Source organism: Gekko japonicus, unplaced genomic scaffold, assembly GCF_001447785.1.
Source record: "Gekko japonicus isolate JY-2015 unplaced genomic scaffold, Gekko_japonicus_V1.1 scaffold834, whole genome shotgun sequence".
NCBI classification, from domain to species: Eukaryota; Metazoa; Chordata; class Lepidosauria; order Squamata; family Gekkonidae; genus Gekko; species Gekko japonicus.
In genome coordinates, this window is record NW_015165855.1 from 759123 (window position 1) to 768151 (window position 9029).

Here is a 9029-nt window from a genome sequence, read left to right on the forward strand (position 1 = left end):
AAACCTCTGTTGTTCATCTCCGTCTGTGTCTTTGTCTGTCAGGTCAAAAATCTGAGACGCAGGGGCCTCTGCTTACCTCACATAGAGGTTTGTAAACAAGGGACCTTTAGGGAGCACATCGCTGACTGTGTCTTGTCTGTCAGGTCAAAAATCTGAGATGCAGGGGCCCCTGCTTACCTCACACAGAGGTTTGCAAACAAGGGAGCACATCGCTGACACGCAGTGTTCCCTCTACGCTGCGTTAGTGTGAGCCAGCTCAGTTTTTTAGCCACCAGCTCACACATTTTTGTCTTTGCTCAGGAAGGAGGGCTCCAGAGGCAAACCAATTTGTGCAGCAGCCAAATGGCTCGCTCACAACTTTTAACACCAGTAGCTCACAAAGCAGAATTTTTGCTCACGAGGCCCCACAGCTTAGAGGGAGCATTGCTGACACCAGTGTTCCCTCTAAGCTGAGTTTGTGTGAGCTAGCTCACAGTGTTTTAGCCTCCGGCTCACACCTTTTTGTCTCAGCTCAGGAAGGATGGGGCTCCAAAGCCAACTAATTTATGCAGCAGCCAAATCGCTTGCTCACAACTTTAATGCCAGCAGTTCACAAAGCAGAATTTTTGCTCACAAGACTCCATAGCTTAGAGGGAACATTGGCTGACACGCTGCCTATCTTTATTGGCTGACACGCTGCCTATCTTTATTTTAAAGCCGGTGCCCCCTTTTCTAGTTGACTGTGGGCAGTTGGAGGATAAAGAATCCATAGGAGAGGCCAGAGGGGGGACTGGGGAGTCTTCAGCTGCCTCAGCGCCTTCCCCGCCCACCACCCCACAGCCGCCACAGCAGGGTTTTCCACGAACTGTTAAACCGAATCAATACCCAAGACCCTGATAGGTGTGGAAAGGCAGCACAGACATATTTTAAATGAAATAAATGACAAAATACCTTCCGTTCCAGGGTAAGAATGGGGTGGCTGAAGATTCCCGCTCCACTTCCTTTCCTCTTGGCTGAAACACTTGCCTTCTGCTCCTCTGACCACTGTGGGTGGCAGGGTCTGACCTCCTGGCGCTCTCAAGAACAGGGAAGCTGTCTCTGTGTGGCCTTGGGTTGCCAACTCCAGCTTGGGAAATTTGGGGGGAGCCTAGTGGGGCGGGGTTTGTGGAGGGGAAGGACCTCAACAAGGTATAGTGCCATAGAGTCCACCCTCCAAAGCAGCCATTTTCTCCAGGGGGGCTGATCTCTGCCATTTAGAGCCAGTTTGGTGTAGTGGTTAAGTGCGCGGACTCTAATCTGGGAGAACCGGGTTTGATTCCCCACTCCTCGACTTGCACCTGCTGATGTGACCTTGGGTCAGTCACAAGCTCTGGCACAGCTGTCCTTGAAAAAGAGCAGTTTGTGTCAGAGCTCTCTCAGCCCCACCCACCTCACAGGGTGCCTGTTGTGGGGAGGGGAAGGGAAAGGAGTTTGTAAGCCGCTCTGAGACTCCAAGTGAAGGGCGGAGTATAAATCCAATCTCTTCTTCTTCTTCTTCATATGGAGGTCAGCTGAGATTCCGGGAGATCTCCAGGCCCAACCTGGAGGCTGGCAACCCTAATGTGGCCCCATCTCTTGGTGACCTCTGGTGCGGTGGGAGGACTGCTTATTAAGCATTCATGTACCAAACAACTCTTAGAAACCACTGTTTTTATTTCCAAGGACTGTCCACCGTTGGGATTTTTGATATGTATTTGCTGTTTCAAATTCTCTGCTGTTTGGGCTAGCACAGCATAGGTATAGAAAAAGGCAGCTACTGCCATCTTTTAAGAACTGTCTTCTGCTTTCATTAGTGATACTACAGTGTTTTGTTTTTCGGACTGCTGGTCCGGCAGTTGGCTCTCTTCCTCGATCGCGCCGACCTGGCTACAGTGATCCATGCGACGGTCACCTCGAGGCTAGACTATTGTAACGCTCTCTACATGGGGCTGCCCTTGGTGCAAATCCGGAGGCTGCAGCTAGTGCAGAACGCCGCGGCCAGGCTATTGATGTGTCTCCCTAGATGGGAGCACATCCAGCTGGTGCTGAAGGCCCTGCACTGGCTGCCAATAGCATACCGAATTCGCTTCAAGGTCCTGGTACTTACCTTTAAAGCCCTATATGGCCAGGGTCTGGCATACCTGAGGGACCGCCTTTCCCCCCCAGCGAGCACTACGGTTAGGGACGCAACATCGACTGGTCATTCCAGACCCCATGGAGGCCAGGCTCGCCACCACTAGAGCCAGGGCCTTCTCAGTGGCGGCTCCTTACTGGTGGAACGAGCTCCCGGAAGAGATCAGGGCCCTGCGGGATCTTATGCAGTTCCACAGGGCCTGCAAGACAGAGCTCTTCCACCAGGCTTTTAACTAGGAGCCGCCCTCATTACCACCAACGACCACCATTAATATCTGGGGTAGAGGCTGGCCGTAGTGAGGCAGAGTCACACCGCTGGGAGCCAGTAGCTGAGGAGCTACATGATATGCTATGCCATCTTGGTGAACAACTATTCGAATGTTGATTGTTTAAATGTTTTTAAATGTTTTAATAGTGTTTTAAGTTTAAATGTGTTATATATGAATCTGGCATTGAGCCAGGCAGTGTGAGTCGCCCTGAGCCCGCTTGCGGGGAGGGCGGATTATAAATATAAGAAATAAATAAATAAAGGTGACAGTACTCATATATATAAGTTTGCACTGATTTCCACCAATTCCTCCTTTAGAACGTGAGAGAGCCTCCCAAAAGGTGCTGGCACTCTGTACCTGTGAGTACCAACAGGAAAAAAGCCCTCTCATACTGGAACAAGACTTATTTTGTGTTCTGTTTCTTAAATCTCTCTTTTTCTCTCCAGGTTAGGCAAACTGCATCTTGTGTAGCCAAATGTGCTCCACGGGATTCTTCTGCTTTGGGGCATGCAGAATCTACTCAGCTGGCCCAGGTCTGAAACCCTAGACTCTAATGTCCACCCCCAGGGCAGACACACACCCCTTTTTGCTTCCACCACCAGACTATAAATCAGGGATATATTTGTTTGGTATTCTATATTCTAAGCTCCCTAATTTTTTTTAAGGTACTTCATATTAAAAACTAGCTGCCTACTCCAGATCTTCATGTAAGTCAGTAAATTGTTAAGACCAGGGGTCATTTCGCAGAAAAAGAGGTGCAGGAGCTCATTAGCATAACTCATTAGCATAACGCATATACCACACCCCCTGACATCACTGGAAGTGTGTCAGAAGGCAACACCCACCGCTCAGGCTCCACTGGACTATTTTGGATTGCTAGCTATGGGGGTGGGGACACACACGCAGATCTATCCTCACAGAAAAGGGAGAGCTTGTACCTGAATAATACTTGGTCTTAAAGGTGCTGTTTTGGATTGCTAGCTATGGGGGGGAGGGGAACGTGCAGATCTGTCCTCACAGAGGAAGGAGAGCTTGTACCTGAATAAAACAGGGTGGGGGCTCTGCAACTTACCTGGCTGCTTCTTGCTCCTTGTGGCCCGACTGAAGGCTGCTGGGAGCAGGGGATGGGACTTGTTGCATGTGCCGGAGCTCCGCTCCTTAGTGCCGGAGCTCCGCTCCTGTGCGCTCCTGCAGGAAATGACCCCTGGTTAAGACTCTCATTTGTTAATATAACTGGTGGTGTTAGGCAAATCTCTCCCTACCTTCTCTTCATATTTTGGTAAGTGTTGGGCAAGTTGTGTGGGTGTAGACTGACAACCCTAACATTAATTTCAGAAAAGGAAATTTTTCCTTGCACTTGTCTTTGCAGTCATTGCTTATGGAAAGAAACAGCATACAGCAGAACCAAAAATTACTGTGCAAAGAGAAAATAAAATGAGCAACCAAGACAATCCTCTTGCTCTAGGTGTAAAATTAACCTATTCTGACAGTGAATTAAGAGGATTATTGTTAAGAGGATAATTAAGAATCATCTTAAAACACCAGGTTTCTGTTTCAGCTGCTCTCTTTCCCAGCCATTCTTTCATGTTCATGTTTAGAGGGGCCCAGTGGCTCAGTGGTAGAGCATCTGCTTGACATGCAGAAAGTCTCAGGTTCAATCCCTGGCAGCTCCAGTGGAAAGGATCTGGTAGTAGGTGATGGGAAAGACCTCTGCCTCTGACCCTGGAGAGCTGTTGCCAGTCTGAGTAGACAATACTGACCTTGACAGACCATGGGCTGATTCAGCGAGAGGCAGCTTCCTATGTGTTCCTGACATTTTTCCCATTCCAAAGCCAAGTCTTCCTCTGTCATCACCAAGTCATCTTCTCCACAAAATAAAAATAAAAATCTCCAGTCTTCCAAACAAAGGGCAGAATTCTTCCTTCATATCTGTTGAGAAACTACTAGCTTCTGAGGTTCCCTGAGAGGTCACTGATCAGCAGCTGTGCCTGAAGTTCTCCCATTAAAGTAGTTTTGGCTTATCTCTGAGCATCAACAGAGTGCAGATTAAACATTTACTTTGCAAAATTGTAATGTTTACATAAAGCTCTGTAGGTACATTTTCATTTTAGCACCACTTGGAAAAGTTTTGATCCCATCACACCTTTCCAAAGGGACACTTTTCCCTGGCTGATGTATTCCTACTTCTAATTATTATTACCTCTTAGTGAAAATTTCATTTCAGATAAGGCTAAATTAGGCTATGGTGTTAATTTATTTCTTTAGGGAAATCTTTATCTACTGATGCTACCTAAATTCCTTTATTGGAAAACTCTCAGTGCCCTCAAGAGACAAACTTATTTGATCTTAACTCTGTGGGTATGCAGTGTTTAGTAAACTATCCACAAAGTTAGTACAAAATGTATTAGAAGCTAAGATAATAATTAGTGAGATTAATTTTAAATTGGTGGACATACAGAAAAGTCCTCCTCGCTATCTCACATCTCCAAAAGCCTAGGGATATATATTCTGTTGAAAGAAAAATAAATCCACCTCCTGTTTAAGATATTTGCTTTGTTAGATTTAATGAGAATTTACTTATTGTTGAGAAGAAGTAGTTTCAATCTCATATTATATCTTCAGTCTAATAATGATGCGGGTGACATGTGACTTCTCAGAGACTTCTTTACTTTTTAGCATTTACATTGCCCAACTGAGGCCCCGGTTAGATGTGCCAGAAAATGCAGGGGGGGAAGCGTGGCTATTTGCACCGTCGCATTCTGATGTGCCATTATGCGATCAGGTGCGACAGCGGCTTCCCTGCAGCAAAGAGGATGACGGGAGAAAGCTGTGCACTGGCGCAATCATACCTAGGGAGTCCGCATACAGCCCGTGGCAAACCATTTGCTAGTAGGTCATCCCAGGTACTTTTTAAATGCGCATCTTCGGCAGGACGCCACAGGTTCATCACAGGTGCGCTACGCCTCCCAGATGTTCCAGTGTGATCGCGCCCGGAAAATCCGTGGGACGATCATGCCTTCAGTGCAGCAAATGCTCCGTGTGAACGGGGCCTGATATACTCTGATATACTCTGTGGTGCAGATCCAAAACCCAAGCCCATCTGGAATAGGCCAGTGTATAATGTTTAGATTACTGTTGTAAACAGTGTTCCTTCTAAGCTGAGGTAGTGTGAGCTAGCTCAGTTTTTTAACCTATGGCTCACACATTTTTGTCTTAACTCAGGAAGGATGGCTGCAGAGTAAACTAATTTATGCACTAGCCAAATGGCTCGCCCACAACCTTAATGCCAGTACCTCACAGAGTAGAATTTTTGCTCACAAGACTCCACAGCTTAGAGGGCATATTGGTTGTAAATATATTTCCCACCTCAAGATCAAGTAAGACCTGCTTTTGCTTCAGAGGAATTGTCTTCAATTATATTGGAATATAAATATCAGCTATTAAAGTGAAATGTGAGGATTACCCACATGTTTAAGAATGCATCTATTCCTCTATCATTTGGTGTGGGTAATCTCATAGTTGTTAGTAACTAAATTGATACTAAGGCCCATTCTGATATCCTGACTCCATAAAATAAGGCTAGTGAGAGGAATGTAGAAGATCGGTTAATTGAGGTGAAGAAAGGTGGTAGCAAATGATGGGGAACTCTCCTCTCTGTTAACCACACAAAGGGAAGGATGGACCAAATGGCTACTGACTTGGCCTCTTCTGGAGATTGGGCTTATATGGTAAGATTATTTCTCACAGCTATTCATCGATCCCAAACAAAGGATTGATGTAGCTGAGACCACCTCAATCAACTCAGCAAATTTATCATCTCCCTGGCCTCCTGTGACTCCCGGTGAAATAAAGTCTCTAATATCCACAATTAAGAATAATAAGAATCCAGGGGGGAATTTCATCCCTCCCAATATGCTTAGAGCCTTTCAGGACTGGTGGGCACCAGCTGTAGCCAATTTATTCACTCGTGTAGAGAGAACTGATAAGCTCCCTCAGAAGTGGTCCTCTTCCATCGCTGTATCTATTTATAAGAATGGGGGACGAAAAGATCCATCCACTTACAGACCAATAAGTTTAAGGATGTTATAGGTAAACTTTACACAAGGCACCTTCTGTCAAAGTTAGAAGAGTGAGTGTCTGAAAATGACCTGTTAGAACCAGAACAAATTGGATTTAGGGCAGGTCACTCAACCTCAGACCACTGCTTTTTATTACAATATTTCAGTAACAAATATGTGAATGGGCTATCCAGGCAATTATATGTTGCTTTTATTGACCTTAAAGCTGCTTTCGATTCTGTCCCATTGGCACTGGAAACAAATCGAATATTGGTAGCAGGTTACTGGCCCAAATTAAAGCCCTCCATACTAATACCACTCTTAAAGTAAGATTAGGAATCTCTGGCCAATCATCTAATCCAATTCCACCTTCAAAAGTATGCCAGGACTGTATCCTGGCTCCCTTGCTCTTCAATTGGTATATAAACAACATGGTTGAATATCTGACAGGAACCCAATATTTTCCAGTGAGGCTTGGAGAGAAAGCAAACACAATACTCCTTTATGCTGACGACACATTACTTATATCCTATTCACAAGTTGGCCTCAGAAGGCTTTTAAAACAATTTAGCTTATATTGTAAAAAACAATTTATTAAAAGCCAATTATGATGAAAATAATAGTTTTTTAGCAAAAGGCCTCAATTTCGTAAATGGACAATGGATGGGAAATTACTAGAGCAAGTGTCCTCCTTTAGATATCCTGGGGTAATTTTTCATAGCTCTGGTTCCTGGTCAGCACATATTGAACATGTGAAGAGGAAATTTGAAAAGATTATTTTTGGTATCTTCAGGTTCTACAGAACAAGGGAAGGCTGTCTGGTGCATCCAATGTTAGAAATCTATAGGACCAAGATATTGCTGCAGATATTGTATGGAGTCCCAATTTGGGAGATTGAAGAGAAGAAGAGATTGGATTTCTACCCCGGCCTTCACTTGGAATTTCAGAGCGGCTTACAAACTCCTTTTCCTTCTCCAAGAGACACCCTGTGAGGTAGGTGGTGCTGAGAGAGCTCTTTCAAGAACAGCTCTGACAGAACTATGGCTTGCCCAAGGTCATCCAGCAGATGCAAGTGGAGGCGTGGGGAATCAAACCCAGTTCTCCATACACTTAACCACTACACCAAACTGGATTGGAAATTTGCGGGCTTTGGAAGTCATTCAGAATAGGTTTATTTGTATGCTATTAGCGGAACTGGCTCTGCTGCCATTACTAGCCTCAGCCCATAAAGCTATTATCCAATTATTAGCTGAAAATTTGGGTCTTTTAAATATGGCTTACAAGGAAGGGAAAAATAATCTGTGGCAAAGTTATACACTGAACTTGGTAGCCAAACTTGGATTCTCAGAAGATTATTTAAGAGGGCTTGACTTTTTTTGTATAAGTGTTCAGATGAATGCTGCACTGTTGGGTACCTTGAGAATAGCTCGCCTTTACCAGTAGCTTGCACCTTCCCCTCTAATCCTTCCATCTTATTTTACCGATTTATCAAAATCCGAGCATAGGAAAGCATTGATGAACAAAAACTATTGATGATGAACAAAAACTATTGAGGCAGACTCAGCATGGGTTCTGTAAGGGAAGAACTTGCCTCACTAACCTGTTAGTGTTCTTTGAGGGGGTGAACAAACATGTGGACAAGGGGGACCCAATAGGTATTGTTTACCTTGATTTCCAGAAAGCCTTTGATAAAGTTCCTCATCAAAGGCTCCTAAGTAAGCTAAAAAATCACGGGATAAAAGGGCAAATCCTTTTGTGGATCAAAAACTGGCTAATTAATAGGAAACAGAGAGTAAGTATAAATGGGAAGTTTTCTCAGTGGAGGGTGGTAAGCAGTGGGGTACCGCAGGGATCAGTACCCAGTCCGATGCTTTCTAACTTGTTTATTAATGATTTGGAGTTGGGAATAAGCAGTGTAGTGGCTAAATTTGCAGATGATACGAAATTGTTCAGGGTGGTGAAAACCAGGGAGGATTGTGAGGCACTCCAAAGGGATCTGTCAAGGATGGGCAAGTGGGTGTCAATGTGGCAAATGGGGTTCAATGTGGCCAAGTGCAAGGTGATGCACATTGAAGCCAAAAACCTAACTATAAATACATGTTGATGGGGTCCGAACTGGCAGAGAGTGACCAAGAGAGAGATCTTGGAATTGTAGTAGATAACTCACTGAAAATGTTGAGACAGTGTGCAACTGCAAAAATAAAGGTCAATGCTATGCTGGGGTTTATTAGGAAGGGTATTGAAAACAGATCAGCCAATATCATAATGCCTCGATATAATGGTGTGACCTCATTTGGAATACTGTGTACAGTTCTGGTCACCACACCTTAAAAAGGATATTATAGCTTTGGGAAAAGTGCAGAAAAGGGCAACTCGAATGATAAAAGGGTTGGAACACTTTTCCTATGAAAAAAAGGTTAAAGCGCTTGGGGCTCTTTAGCTTGGAGAAATGACGACTGAGGAGTGACATGATCGAGGTTTATAAGATTATGCATGGGATAGAGCAGGTAGAGAAAGAGGTACTATTCTCCCTTTCTCACAATACAAGAACTCGTGGGCACTCCATTAAATT

At 44.7% G+C, this 9029-nt stretch overlaps 1 non-coding gene across 1 annotated transcript; it reads left to right on the top strand.

The window, feature by feature from the left end:
• Positions 1-4000: 4000 nt before the first annotated feature.
• TRNAV-GAC lies at positions 4001-4072 on the top strand. Its single transcript has one exon. It is a non-coding gene; the product is annotated as a tRNA-Val (tRNA).
• The last annotated feature ends 4957 nt before the right edge of the window (positions 4073-9029 follow it).